Raw genomic sequence first — 15335 nt, forward strand, 5'->3', positions numbered from 1 at the left:
CCTTTCCCGATCATACTGTATCATGTTACCCAAGGATTGACTCAAGGTGTAAAAGTCTGCTGGGATAGGCTCCAGCCCACTCTTAACCCTGAACAGAATAAATGGTAGAAGCGCTGAAAAAAATATTAACCATAGAAATAATTTCATTTCATTCATATCGCTTATCCTATGTATGTATGTATGCTGGAGCCTATCCCAGCTGTCATGGTACACCCTGGACTGGTCACCAGCCAATCACAGGGCACATATAAACAAAAAAGCATTCACACTCACATTCATACCTATGGACAATTTGGAGTCATAAGCAGCATAATAGAAGATGGATCGGAGCAGGAGGGGATAGAAAAGAATAAAAAAGAAAACATTCATTCATTCATTTTCTACTGCTTATCCTCATGAGGGTCGCCGGGGGTGCTGGAGCCTATCCCAGCTGTCTTCGGGCGAGAGGCGGGGTACACCCTGGACTGGTTGCCAGCCAATCACAGGGCACATATAGACAAACAACCATTCACACTCACATTCATACCTATGGACAATTTGGAGTAATAAGCAGCATAGAAGATGGATCGGAGCAGGAGGGGATAGAAAATACAAATTGATTATGGAAAATTTGGAGTCACCAATTAAGCTAACATTATACATTGTGTAAAAACAAAGTAATGTAATTTATCCTGATGAATTGGTGATGAAAAACGAGACATTAAAGTCGTTAAATGCAGGGACAGACCCTCCTCTGTTCCTACCTCGTCCCTTTGGAGCTCACTTCCACCACTCAGCTGTTAGACCGCGGACCACCTTCAAAGCTAACATAAAACCCCGCCCCTTCCGCATAGCTTTTAACTGATAACTGCGTCAAACTTTGATATGATATGATATAATACATCACACTTATTATTAGGTTAGGTTAATTAGCGACTCCAAATTGTCCATAGGTATGAATGTGAGTGTGAATGGTTGTTTGTCTATATGTGCCCTGTGATTGGCTGGCCACCAGTGTGTGCGGGTGCACCCCCCGTGACCCTCGCGGTAGAAAATGAATGAATGAATTGCTAACTTTCTAGCTAGCGACCGTCTAAAGTCCCTGCAGTATAATATTTGCAATGTGGCGTAATCAGTGAATAAAAGGAGTGTTAAAATGACTATAGGGGTGTTATTTCATATCTACAGAGCTCTAATTTATATGATTAAAAACTATATAGAAGGTCATAAACAGGTTTGCGGAAATTCATTTAATGCAACCATGTGAGTGTGAATGGTTGTTTGTCTATATGTGCCCTGTGATTGGCTGGCGACCAGTCCAGTGTGTACCCCGCCTCTCGCTCGAAAGACAGCTGGGATAGGCTCCAGCACCCCCTCGTGAGGAAAAGAAAATGAATGAATGAATTATTATTAAATGGGCAGGATTTGTCATGCATTTTATTGGGATAAAAAAAAACCCAAAAAATATATTAATTAATTAATTAATTATATTAATTAATTTCCACAGCACACAGTCAGCTAAGACATGAGTTATTTCTCCGTATTTGACGCGATGCTGCACCCTGCCGGGAATTTTTCCCATCTTCCGGTCAGCAGCAGCTGTGTGTTAAACAAGTGAGATCCGTGTATATTTTGTTCAAGTTCAACTGAGTAGGAGCCTACCCCCCCCACACCCCCCACCCCCAACACACACACACATACGCCCCGCTGTCAAGCGTCCTTTTATCATGTGATCTATGAGGAAATTCTCCAGAGGCCCAGCCATGCAGGAGCATGACAGGAACGCTTTGCACTTTGAAGTGGAGCGACATTATCAGGAAGTACGGTCTTGAAATAGCATCTCTTCTCTCTCTCTCTCTCTCCCCCCCCCCACACTCACTCCATTTGTGAGGCACCTTCCTTGTCTCTCCTCATCTGACGACGCTCTCTTTCCTCCAGTCTGCTGACAGCCTCTCTTATTCTTCTCCCTCATCCAGCTTCTCTCTTTCTCTAAAAGAGCCGGTCATTGCTTGTGTTAGTGTGTGTGTGTGTGTGTGTGTGTCACCCCCCCACACCCCCCCCCACACACACACACACTCTTATTTCCATCTCACCTCTCACCTTCTCCGATGCTTTCTCCGCAGCCTTGCTGTGGAGCACGTTCGGCGTCTCTCTCTTGGGGGGTTTGTGAGATGAGGCTGGTCAGCGGTAATGACGCCGGGGCTGAGGGTCATTCAGGTGGCCTCTGTTGGGGATGTGTGGGAGATGGATGGAAAGAATAAGTGGCGGGGCGGGGGGGGCAGACACACACACACACACACACACACAGACTGTATTGTAATGAAGATCCATTGGGATGCCATGTTTAAAAAAAAAAAAAAGCAGAGGTGTGTGAATAATTCAATCTAAACACACACCCCCCCCCCCCTCGGTGAGAACAAAGATGCAATCTTTGAAATCAAGACATCACACCGATCCTGACAGCCGACACATATATCTACTTCCTGTTTCTCTTTCTTGCTCTCTCTATCTCGAGACGACGCCACCTGACGCAGGAGTTTAAGGAAGTAGGCCGTTACAAGCATGAAACGGAATCACTAAACAAACCAGAAGCTAAAAATAAACCCAACACGGAGAAGGATAACACGGAAGAAGAAAACATGAAAGTCAATTCAAGCACACTTTTAATTAGCGGCCTCTCAGCAGGAAGTCACGGCCCCAAAGAGACAATGGAGCTTTTATCCACTCAACCATTTGTCACTTTACTTTTAGTCCGATGTGAGAGAAAGAGATGAGACTGTTTGATTCCTCCCACCTTAGGGAAATTGATGAAGCCGCTACACGGTACTTTTACTCCGACTAACAATGACACCGTCAACACCTTGTCGGGACGCAGCGCCCAATGAGTCATTGCGGAAAAAGAAAAAGGTCATTACTTCATAAGCCTTCATGAAGGCGCTACACAGCACTGTTCAAAGCTGCGGCTGCGGCGAAATCAGCGGTTCTCAACTGGTGGGTTGGGACCCAAAAGTGTGTTGACGATCCGTTCCGGGTCTCAGAAAATTGATTCAAACAATATATAGTATGGTTGCACGGTGGATGAGTGGTTAGCGTGCCGGCCACACAGCTAGGAGACCCGAGTTCGATTCCACCCTCGAGTTTGCATGGGTTTTCTCATTTCTTAGCATCGGTTTCCTCCCACATTCCAAAAACATGCTAGGTTAATTGTCGACTCCAAATTGTCCATAGGTATGAATGTGAGTGTGAATGGTTGTTTGACTATATGTGCCCTGTGATTGGCTGGCCACCAGTCCAGGGTGTACCCCGCCTGGATAGGCTCCAGCAACCCCCTTCGTGAGGATAAGCCGTAGAAAATGAATGAATGAATAAATAAATATTAAGTAGGCTGCACGGTGGTTGAGTGGTTAGCACGCAAGACCTCACAGATTGGAGACCAGGGTTCAATTCCTCGGCCATTTTCCCCATGCTTGCTAAGTTAATTGGCGACTCCAAATTGTCCATAGGTATGAATGTGAGTGTGAATGGTTGTTTGTCTATATGTGCCCTGTGATTGGCTGTAACCCGCCTCTCACCCGAAGACAGCTGGGATAGGCTCCAGCAACCCCCTGTGACCCTCATGAGGATAAGCAGTACAAAATGAATGAATGAATATTGAGTATGTATATTAGCTTCTAGATCTAACCCGCTACCACCCTTTAATGCACAGTTGCCCAGAATGCCTTGCGGGTTGTGGATGTGGGTATAATTTGATGTTGACGTAACATTTCAAGTCACACAGTTGCATTTTGTTCATCATATCATAAAACCAATGAGAGAGGTGCTATTTACTTACCTAAAAATATCATTGCAAGCATGGCAGGTGATTGACAGGTGAGTCACATTATTCAGTTATGATGAAAAAAGTCATAACAGTTCATAAATATTGATATTTGTTGAATTTTTAAAAATAAAAGTGTGTTATTCTCTTAATGAGCAACCTGTATTAATAGCGCCTCACCAGCCGCTTATCCTCACGAGGGTCACGCGGGGGATGCTGGAGCCTATCCCAGCTGTCTTCGGACGAGAGGCGGGGTACACCCTGGACTGGTGGCCAGCCAATCACAGGGCACATATAGACAAACAACCATTCACACTCACATTCATACCTATGGACAATTTGGAGTCGCTAATTAACCTAGCATGTTTTTTTTTTGGAATGTGGGAGGAAACCGGAGTACCCGGAGAAAACCCACGCATGCACGGGGAGAACATTTTGGGTTGGGATTGAACTCGGGTCTCCTCAGGTCTGTGCGCTAACCACTCGACCACCGTGCAGCCCTAAATAAAAACATGAAGTATATTATTAGCTAGAGTAAGACTAATAGCCCATCGGATCCATTTTCTATGCCGCTTATCGGAGCTGTCTGGAATGAGTCGGAATGTGACTCTATGTTTTAATATTGATTGATATTTGTATTAATTTCATTTTCCCCCATGAATAGCGATTCATGTAAGTCATAAGTAATGAAATTAAAATATTTTCAACGATTAATCAATAACTGCTAAGAAATAATTAGATTTTAGAGTGCAACTCTGAAGGAGAGTAAATTCACAAATGTAAAAAAAAAATGATTTTTCTTGTGAAATCATATGAAGCTTAATCTGTTTTAATATTAGATGCATGTACATATATGAGTAGTTTAATGTGAGGCAGCTCCATAGTGAAAGCCACCATAGAGGTGACATTTTTGTGCTTCTCTAGCGACCTGACACTGGAATAATGCATATTATTTATAAAATATCCACATATGAAATATGTATCGTTGTATAAATCGCACCTGTTGGCCTTTCCTCGTTCTTATATGTCCTAAAATACCACAAAATTGATGATGTCATTACGTCCTCAAGTGTGACTGTGAAGTTCAGGTCAAGACACAAAAGACTCCGATGCAAAGACTCACACTGCACCTTTCTGGCAATGTCACCGCCTGTTGAATGTGACCTCACAGTCCACAATGTGTGTGTGTTAGTGAGCCTGTGTGTCTTTGAACACATCGCACTTGAGTCTGCACTGAGCGAATAATGGCAGATGTTCCAGGATGATGACTCACCATGCATGTCACCTGTCTGACCAGCGGCATCCCAGAGGGCATTGCTTCTCTTCTGTGCTCCTCTTCCCCGTGAGCCTAACTAATAATAATAACAACACATATAACACATACACTAAAAAAAATAATAAAGCAACGCACACAAAATAAATGCATCACATGACATACATACCTGCAGTTCTTCACTCATTCAGAAGACCTTCTTCTCCTCTGTGGTGTCCTCTGGTTGTCTGGCACACACTCATACGTCTGCTACGGCGCCCGCCAGCCTGAGTGAGAGAGAGAGAGTCTTCATCCTATCGAATTGGGGACTGGGGCTCAGCTGCAGAGACTGACATCATCTCTTTCAGAGAGGAGGTTTTCCCCACCCGCTATCTGCACCCTCTCTCTCTTTCTCTATTTCTCACTCTCTCTCTCTCTCTTTCACCCTAACTCACTCTGTATAGTAGCATTCTCTTATCTCTTATATTTTGACTTCTTATGTCCTCCGTTACCTTTTGAGTGATGTCAAAGCATGTCATGGAAGCTCAACACGGTAACAAGTGTTAAATCAGGACTTTTCACAGTCGCCCCCCCCCCCCCCCCTGCTGTTGTGCTTTAGTCAGCTGCGTGGACCTGTCACCATTAAAAGAGAGATGTGTCTCCATGAGGTCTTGTCTTTTAGTGCTTTTATTAATAGATGTGGCTGCCGGCAAGTAAAATCAAGAGTGAAGCGTAAATGGGCAGCCGGGCTTTTAACTTCCCGATTCCTTTAGATCAGCCCCGAATGAAAGCGGGGAAAAGAGGAGCCGAGCAGCAGGAGTCTCCTCCGTGATTGGGAGGAGATGGATGCCTGCTGTTGGTGCTTGAGGTGGAAGGTGATGGGTGCTGCTGTCCGTGGTGCTGATTGCTACAGAAGGAGACATCATCAAGGACGCGGGTGACCTTAAAGACCTCTGTAAAATAGCTGCAACACAATGAGAAGGTGGGGTCGGGGGGGGGGGGGCATGAAGAAAACTACATGCATGGGAATACACACACACACACACACACACACACTTCCTCTGTCTCCCACATGCATTTCTCTGTGTCTTCACTCATTTAGGTTTACATTAATCACTGCAGAGTAACAGTGGCAGGTGAGATTAAAATAGATTAGCTCTATTAAAGGGATGCACCCCCCCCCCCACACACAAATTCAGACACACAAAATGTATTCAAATACATCTAAATGTGAGCACACACACAAACACAAACACACACTCAAGGGATGGAAGTACTTGTTTATGCTGCAGTGTGTGTTTGTGTGTGTGTTACTGCGTTTTGTCCACTCACACCGTGGACTCCTCTTTGTTGTCCTAACTCTCTCCTCAAGAGGTAGCTTTTAGAATCTCGCCTCCTTGTTTCCATAGTGACACCCCCCCCACCCCACTACCCACCCCACCCCCCTCCCTTTGTGAGCCAGTTCACGAGTGTAAAGAGACACGGCGTGTGCATGCGTGCGTACATGAGTGTGTATGTGACAGAGGTTAAAAGGGGGATAGATCATAATTATGTAGATATTTTTAGCATTTTTAGATCATTCAAAATACATGTTGTTGTTTTTTTTTTTTAATTGGGATATTTTAATTAAGCCCCAGTCTTCCTTTGCCACGGTTATAATCAGTTTTTCAAGATAGCATTAATAAATCAATGCTGATTTGTGGTTGAATACAACCTATTCTTAGTTTTAAAAAATAATAATATAATAATAATAATACATTTTATTTGTATAGCGCTTTTCAAAATACTCAAAGATGCTTTACAGAAAAAATGTAGTTGAATAAAAGCAAGTAAACAGAGTAATATATGATATTTTGCATATATATGTAAAATATTCATGTTTAATCAAATGTAATGTATTTTTGGCCAAAATGAAGTGTTTTCAAGTATAAAAATGACTACATGAAATATAACACATTCAGAAAACACATTGAGACAGGTGGAGATGTAATATTTTACACTTGTTACGTTACAGTAGCCACCACAAGATGTCTCAGAAGTTAATAATAATGTCCCAACGTGATATTATGTCTTATTTCCTCTTATTATGTCTACTAAATTGGGTTACACGAGTCTAAAAGAGACCCTGGGGGTGTTATTTCATGTCAGGTGGACTCCAGTCATGTTAAAAAGCCAAGTTTGAAGGTCGAAAACAGGACTAATTATGAAAATATTCCATTTATAAATAAGAGAAAAATTGACAAATTAACAGCGATTACGGTCGTCCCTCACAATATGGTGGATTTTCGTAAATTAATTCATTAATAAATGATTGCTGGCAGTATTACATTACATTAACATAGCTTTTGCATGTCGGACATAAAAAACAGACATTCTCCCATTCCGTGTGGAAGTGGTAAGTTTCTGGCTTCTTTGGTTTAGAAGAAATAAATTTCAGACTAACTGGTTAACTTTCTGGCTGCATGGCGGTTGAGTGGTTAGCATGCAGGTCCCATAGCTAAGAGACCCGAGTTCGATTCCACCCTCGGCCATCTCTGTGTGGAGTTTGCATGTTCTCCCCGTGCATGCGTGGGTTTTCTCCGGGTACTTCGGTTTCCTCCCACATTCCAAAAACATGCTAGGTTAATTAGCGACTCCAAATTGTCCATAGGTATGAATGTGAGTGTGAATGGTTGTTTGTCTATATGTGCCCTGTGATTGGCTGGCCACCAGTCCAGGGTGTAGAAGACAGCTGGGATAGGCTCCAGCACCCCACCGCGACCCTTGTGAGGATAAGCGGTAGAAAATGAATGAATGAATGAATGGCTAACTTTTTAGCTAGCGACCGTCTAAAGTCCCTGCAGTGTAATATTTGCAATGTGGTGTAATCAGTGAATAAAATGAGTGTCAAAGTGACTATAGGGGTGTTATTTCATATCTACAGAGCTCTAATTTATATGATAAAAACTATATAGAAGGTCGTAAACAGGTTTTCTATGCTCTAACTAAACAAATATTACATTTATTAACATTGACATCATTGCGGAAATTCATTTAATGCAACCAACTAACTCTTATAAAGAACGGGGGACTGTATATTGATATTAATGCAATTTATTGTTCACATATGATGAAAGATGGCTACTACTCTAACGACAGTATTCTCAGGTATTCTCACATTCCAATGACCTTGAAGGCAAAGACCTGTGCAATGTACTCTCAGGCAAAGTGTGTAATAAATAATTATGCTTGTTAAATGACTGAATTTGTCACATTCAAACTGATGGGGTAGGAAAAAACACCCTCAACGTGTGTGTGTGTGTGTGTGTGTGTGGCCCCCGTAGGAAGCAGCACACAGGAGCAAATCCCTTCTCCTCACCTAAGCCAAGAGCGTTCCACATCAGTGAGTGGGAATGAGCAGCGAGGACACTGGAGGCTTGTCTGAGATAGGATTATCTCAGCTAAGATTTCCGCCATCTTGAGCTGTCACAACTCTTGACTATAAACAAGGAGACATGTGACAAACTTAATGAAATGACGGATGAGTGAGACCTTTCGCTACGGCTTCCTAATCATCCGCTATCAAGATAATGCAATTCATTAACATCCGAGACAGGAATATTAAACTTTTTTTTTTTTTTTTTTTTTTTTTTACAGGTTAGAAATGTTTTATTCTGCAAACTTTTCTCACTCATGCCTGCAGCCGGGTGAAAGCCGAACAATGACTAACATGACAGAAAACGGCATCTGAGTGCAGTGGCAGGCTGGTATTAAATAAATCGAAGCAGTTCTCCATGACTGGTTAGAGGTAAGCGGTGCTTCTTGACATCTTTCTGACAATAGAAGAACGCGTTGGAAGAGCTCAAGAAGCGGCTACACAGAAAAATTGCAGAGGGCTTTCAAATGAGAATCATGTCAGCGGGGTGAAGACACCGCCCCCTCGTACGGTTCCTCTGCTTCCACCGGTTAGCGCCGCACAAATCGTATTTTTTCACTCACATGAAAGCACGTCGATCCATCCTGGACGTGGTACCACCCAAATATTCCAGGTGCTCTGCCGTGTGATGCCGAATGTGCACAACTGAGAGCAATGGACTGACTGGATCGGTGATTCTTGGCCTAGTGAAAAATCTTGCATTTTTATTCTGATTATGTAGCATGTTTATCATTATTCCTTTAGGTGGCGACAACGCTGTCATAGAAAAAGACTAATGTTTATTAGTGGTCTACTGTGGGCTGCACGGTGGACGAGTGGTTAGCGAGCAGGCCTCGCAGCTAGGAGACCCGAGTTCAATCCCATCCTCGAGCATCGCTGTGTGGAGTTTGCATGTTCCCCCCTAAAATGGGCCTAATGATGCCACTGGTATGTACTGTACGTATTATGTATTGTTTATCTGTTATCGCTCCCAGTATATGAAGAGCTTGCAACCAAAAGGCGCTAAATCCTGCACATACATGTATTTTTTATTTATTTTTTTTATTATTTATTTTTTCGGATTTAGCGCCTTTTGGCTGAAATGATGGATTTAGCGCCTTTTGGCTGAAATAAATTTGAAGTCACCTTTAACTTCTTCAATGGCATTGTTGTAAAAGAATGTAAGGTGCTTTAATGTGCTATGCTAATAAAATAATTACAACACAGAAGCCATTCTCAACATACAATATAAAATAATTATTATTAATTAAATGAATAAAAATTTGATTAAAAGCAGTGCTCATATTTGACTGCGCCATGAAGGTGACAGTGACAAAAATCATCTCATTACAAACTCTTCTCTCTGATTGGTCAGATTATCAATAGATGGGAAACTTGGGCCAATCAGAATAAAGAATAAAGAACGGGATTTAGCTCCTTTTGGTTGAAATCTGAAATGGAAATAGCGCCTTTTGGTTGAAAGCATAAATTTCACATCACTTTTTTTCATATTTTTTAAAATGATTTCAAGACCAAAATATGTGATTTGGATACAAATGACAGAGGTCTATTAAACTCACGAAAAACATGCAACTTAGTGAAAATTGGATTTAGCGCCTTTTGGTTGAAAGCTCTTCATATGTATTATGTTCCTGTGTCACCTGGAAATTAATGGACATTCAAGCAGAGCGCTTACCAAAGTAGCAAAACAACATTTTTACAGATTTTGCAACCGGATAATAAGGCGCAGATTCAATTTTTTTGTATCGTCTATGTCAGGGGTCGGCAACCTTTACTATGAAAAGAGCCATTTTACCCAATGCCCACTGAAGAAAAATAGCCTGGAGCCGCAAAACATATAGTATGTTTAAAACAACATTGGAGGGAATTTGGGGGTATCAAAGTAGTTCAGATAAGAAAAGACGAGTTGGAGTACTCTTGCTAGTTTTGGAGATAAACTTACATAAATGTATGTGTAAACTACTGTAAACGTAAAAACAAGTTCCCATGCCGCTGTTTTTAAATTATCTCAAATTTATTTTTTAGATTTGTAGGTAAGTATTACTTGTTTTTCTTCATGTACTGAACTGGATAGCAGTCAGAACTCACTCAGGATGCATTCATGGTCTCAGACAAAGTTGGATTTTTTAAAACTCATTACAAAAGACGTGCATTTTCCCCACTCGGGTGTTAAAAATATTCAAGCATTGCAAAGGGAGCCACAATAAAGAGGCTGAAGAGCCACATGCGGCTCTGGAGCCGCAGGTTGCTGACCCCTGGTCTATGTTATAAATAAAATGCATTATTTCTACTCTCTGCTAAGCTTGCAAGTGGACCAAATGTTAGCTCACGCAAAAGCTTTACAGACATGTTCATTGAACTTGTGTTGTGTTGGCGCACTGTACTAGTTTGCGCTACCTCATATTCAAATTGTGCTGTTTTGTCATGAAATCGTCAGGTTCAAGCACCTAAAACATTCGTAGAACACAGTATGACAAAAGAAGCAAGACAACAGCAATTTTAGTACAACAGAAAGTTGTACTCATGTACTCAATGCTGCTCTGAGTACAATCTCCGCACCCGCTTCTTTTATTATAAAATGGGAATACCCAGGTTACATGAATGTAGCGAGGGGGAACTAATGGCTGCCACACACGTTCTACTAAGATACTATCTGAACTTGTGACTGTGTGAGTGATTTAGTTCATGTGTGGAAAAACTTCTAACTCTCTATCGTGATGCAATTGGGTACCGGCGCCTCCGTCAGAGGCACAGGACGGTCTGTCTTCGTCTCAAGGCCAAGTTGTTTTCCATCAGCTGGACGTTTATCTACTAAGAAAAACACAAGGAAAAACAGCAAAACACAGCAAACACATAATAACACGTGTTATGTATTTGAAAATGTGAAATATTTCTGCAATATGTTACGGTTTGTTATTAAGGGGTGATGGTGGCAACTATAAAACCAGTTGAGAACCACTGGACTACATGACTGAACTGGTGTTGTCACGTCACTGCTTGCTCTATAATCAATCCCCAGAGTGGAACAATGCTTATTTTTCTCTCTGTAATTGGTCTGGATGGCAGGCACATCTCAAGCCAGCCCATGAAAGCCTCAAGTGACAATGGGGGGGTTGGCTTGTCACATGACCTGAATGCGGGACAGATGCACACGCTCATACACAAATCTTGTCAATGTACATGGAGCCAGTCCCCTTTTAACGGGATCGTGCAAACATTCATTATTCATTCATTTTCTACTGCTTATCATCACAAAGGGTCGCAGGGGGTGCTGGAGCCTATCCCAGCTGTCTTCGGGCGAGAGGCGGGGTACACCCTGGACTGGTCGCCAGCCAATCACAGGTCACACATAGACAAACAAGCATTCAGACTAACATTCATACCTATGGACAATTTGGAGTACTCAGCAGCATGAAAGATGGATCGGAGCAGGAGGGGATAGAAAAGAATAAAAAAGAAAACAGTGCAGGGATAATACAAAGTGATTTGGAGTAGCCGATTAAACTAGTATGTTTTTAGAATGTGGGAGAAACCGACGCATGCACGGGGAGAACATGCAAACTCCACACAGAGATGGCCGAGGGTGGAATTGAACCCTGGTCTCCTAGCTGTGAGGTCTGCACACTAACCACTCGACCGATGTGCAGCCAGAAAGTTAACCAGTTAGTCTCAAATGTATTTCTTCTAAACCTAAAGAAACTTACCACTTCCACACAAAATGGGAGGATGTCTGTTTTTCACTGTTTTTCATGTCTGACATGTCAAAGCTATGTTAATGTAATGTAATACTGCCAGCAATCATTTATTAATGAATTAATTTATGAAAATCCACAATATTGTGAGGGACAACCGTATTTGCCGTTAAGAGGCGGGGTACACCCTGGACTGGTCGCCAGCCAATCACAGGGCACATATAGACAAACAACCATTCACACTCACATTCATACCTATGGACAATTTGGAGTCGCCAATTAACCTAGCATGTTTTTGGAATGTGAGAGAAAACCCACGCATGCACGGGGAGAACATGCAAACTCCACACAGAGATGGCCGAGTGTGGAATTGAACCCTGGTCTCCTAGCTGTGAGGTATGTGCACTAACCACTCAACCACCATTCAAACATTTTCAATGGTAAAATTAGATTAGAAAAATGCTATTTGGGGCAGCACGGTGGTCTAGTGGTTAGCGCACAGCTAGGAGACCAGGGGTTAAATTCCACCCTCGGGCATCTCTGTGTGGAGTTTGCATGTTCTCCCCGTGCATGCGTGGGTTTTCTCCGGGTACTCCGGTTTCCTCCCACATTCCAAAAACATGCTAGGTTAATTAGCGACTCCAAATTGTCCATAGGTATGAATGTGAGTGTGAATGGTTGTTTGTCTATATGTGCCCTGTGATTGGCTGGCCACCAGTCCAGGGTGTAGAAGACAGCTGGGATAGGCTCCAGCACCCCACCGCGACCCTCGTGAGGAAAAGCGGTAGAAAATGAATAAAATCCTATTTGACTTATTTATACGTAATATGTGAAGAAGTACCAAAAGTACCAGGAGTAAAACCACACATGCACAGGGATAACGCGCAAACTCCACACAGAGATACCCAAATTGAGATTTTAACCTTCAATTTCCTGACTTTGTCCCAAAATAATAGTAATAATAATAGTTCATGTGTACCGTAGATCTCCATGTTTAGATTGGAATCTAAACATTTCAGTGTGCGCCCCAAAGATGTAAATGCACACCACCGAGCACAAATACGGTCCATCCTGCTTGTTCCGTGACGGTGACAGACTGTATTTTTGAATGGCTGCCAGCGAGGTACATTCTTATTCATTCCCCCTCACTATTCCGCCTCGCCTATTTTTATCTCGCGTGTGAGGGTGTGAATATAATATGCCACATCCTGATGCAGATAAGCCCACAAATATGCACCCTCACTAACAGATTGCAAAGCAAACGCGGCGAGTGCGTCTTAATATAGTAAGTCAAGGTGGTATTTATTAAAGCCAAATCCCAAAAGCAAAGACCGGATCTCTGTGTTGGTGTATTTGCTGTTCGCTTTGTCGCCACAGAAACCACCATTACCCAAACATCCCCGGTGCTGATGGACACTTAGAGTGCCCCCCCCCCCCTCTCTCTCTCTCTCTCTCTCGCTCGCTATTAAGTCCCTTCTTCCATCTCTCTCCCTGGTCAACACTTACCATCATGTGTAGCCTGGTGAGTAAACAGCTCTGACAAACACTGACACTCCATGGTTAGTGATTATAAATGGCTTGGTATAGAAAAATATATCTGTGTATGCAATATTTGGAACACAGTGTGTTGTCTCGGTCAATAAGTTGAAAATAGAAAATAAATATTTGCATTGACACTGCATTGATAATGCTGTAATGATGCCCTTTGTCTAAAAGGGATACACATGTATGGAATATGTATAGCATGGCTTTTGCACTTTAAATCCAACAACAACAAATAATATATATACATTATATCCCACTGGGTAGTATCAGTACAGCGTACTGTAAGTACAAGATTAGTTTGTTCTCATGTATATAAATACTAATTGGCCACAACTTTATGACCTCCTACCCAATCTTTAACAATATGTTTGCTTTTGTGTTTGTGGTTTTCCGTGGTGTACAACTGCACTGCATCATTCTGAGAAATATTGCTATGTTTTTGGTACAAGTGGTGCAAGTATTTAGCTCTGGTATTTGTCTCATCCCCAATGGGATGGCACTTCAGTTCATATGCGAGCAAATACATTTATACTTTTATAGTAGTTACACAGGAACTAATGAGAAGAGTACTTTACTGAAGAACTAATGGAGAACTAATGAGTAGAGTAGTTACTGAGGAACTAAGGCGCATACATTTAGAGTAGTTACAGTGTAACTAATGGAGAACTAATGAGCAGAGTTGTTACTGTGGAACTAAGGTACATACATTTAGAGTAGTTATTGAGGAACTAATGGAGAACCAATGGGTAGAGTAGTTACTGAGGAAGTAATGCACGTGCATTTAAAGTAGTTGCTGAAGAACTAATGGAGAACTAATGAGTAGAGTAGTTACTGAGGAACTACGGCGCATACATTTAGAGTAGTTACTGAGGAACTAATGCAGAACGAATGACTAGAGTAGTTACTGAGGAACTAATGGAGAACTCATGATTAGAGTAGTTACTGAGGAACTAAGGCAACACATTTAGAGTTGTTACAGAGGAACTAATGGATAGCTAATGAGTAGATTAGTTACCGAGGAACTAAGGTACATGCACTTAGAGTAGTTACTGAGGAACTAATGGAGAACTAATGAGTAGAGTGGTTACTGAGGAACTAATGGGAAACTAATGGGTAGCGTAGTTACTGAGGAACTAATGCACATACACTTAGAGTGGTTGCTGAGGAACTAAAGTAGAACTAATGAGTATAGTAGTTACTGAGGAACTAAGGTACATATATTTAGAGTAGTTACTGGGGAACTGATGAGAACTAGTGAGTAGAGTAGTTGCTGAGGAACTAATGGAGAACTAATGAGTAGAGTAGTTACTGAGGAACTAAGGTACATATATTTAGAGTAGTTACTGGGGAACTGATGAGAACTAGTGAGTAGAGTAGTTACTGAGGAACTAAGGTACATACACTTAGAGTAGTTATTGAGGAACTAATGGGAAACTAATGAGTAGAGTAGTTACTGAAGAACTAAGGCACATACATTTAGAGTAGCTACTAAGGAACTAATGGAGAGCTAATGAGTAGAGTAGTTACTGAAGAACTGAGGCACATACATTTAGAGTAGTTACTAAGGAACTAATGGAGAGCTAATGAGTATAGTTAGAGTAGTTACTAAGGAACTAATAGAGAGCTAATGAGTAT

General features: G+C 41.9%; 1 long non-coding RNA gene across 1 annotated transcript; it reads right to left on the reverse strand.

Annotated features, from left to right (window-relative positions):
• Window positions 1-1929: 1929 nt before the first annotated feature.
• On the reverse strand, window positions 1930-5298 carry LOC131131713 (uncharacterized). The gene is made up of 4 exons (XR_009130239.2): window positions 5239-5298; window positions 5070-5148; window positions 2073-2203; window positions 1930-1968 (listed from the first exon to the last, which is right to left on the reverse strand). It is a non-coding gene; the product is annotated as an uncharacterized LOC131131713 (long non-coding RNA).
• Between the last annotated feature and the right edge of the window lie 10037 nt (window positions 5299-15335).

This window comes from Doryrhamphus excisus, linkage group LG1 (genome assembly GCF_037039965.1).
Source record: "Doryrhamphus excisus strain RoL-2023G ecotype Guam linkage group LG1, RoL_Dexc_Guam_v1.1, whole genome shotgun sequence".
Taxonomy (NCBI): domain Eukaryota; kingdom Metazoa; phylum Chordata; class Actinopteri; order Syngnathiformes; family Syngnathidae; genus Doryrhamphus; species Doryrhamphus excisus.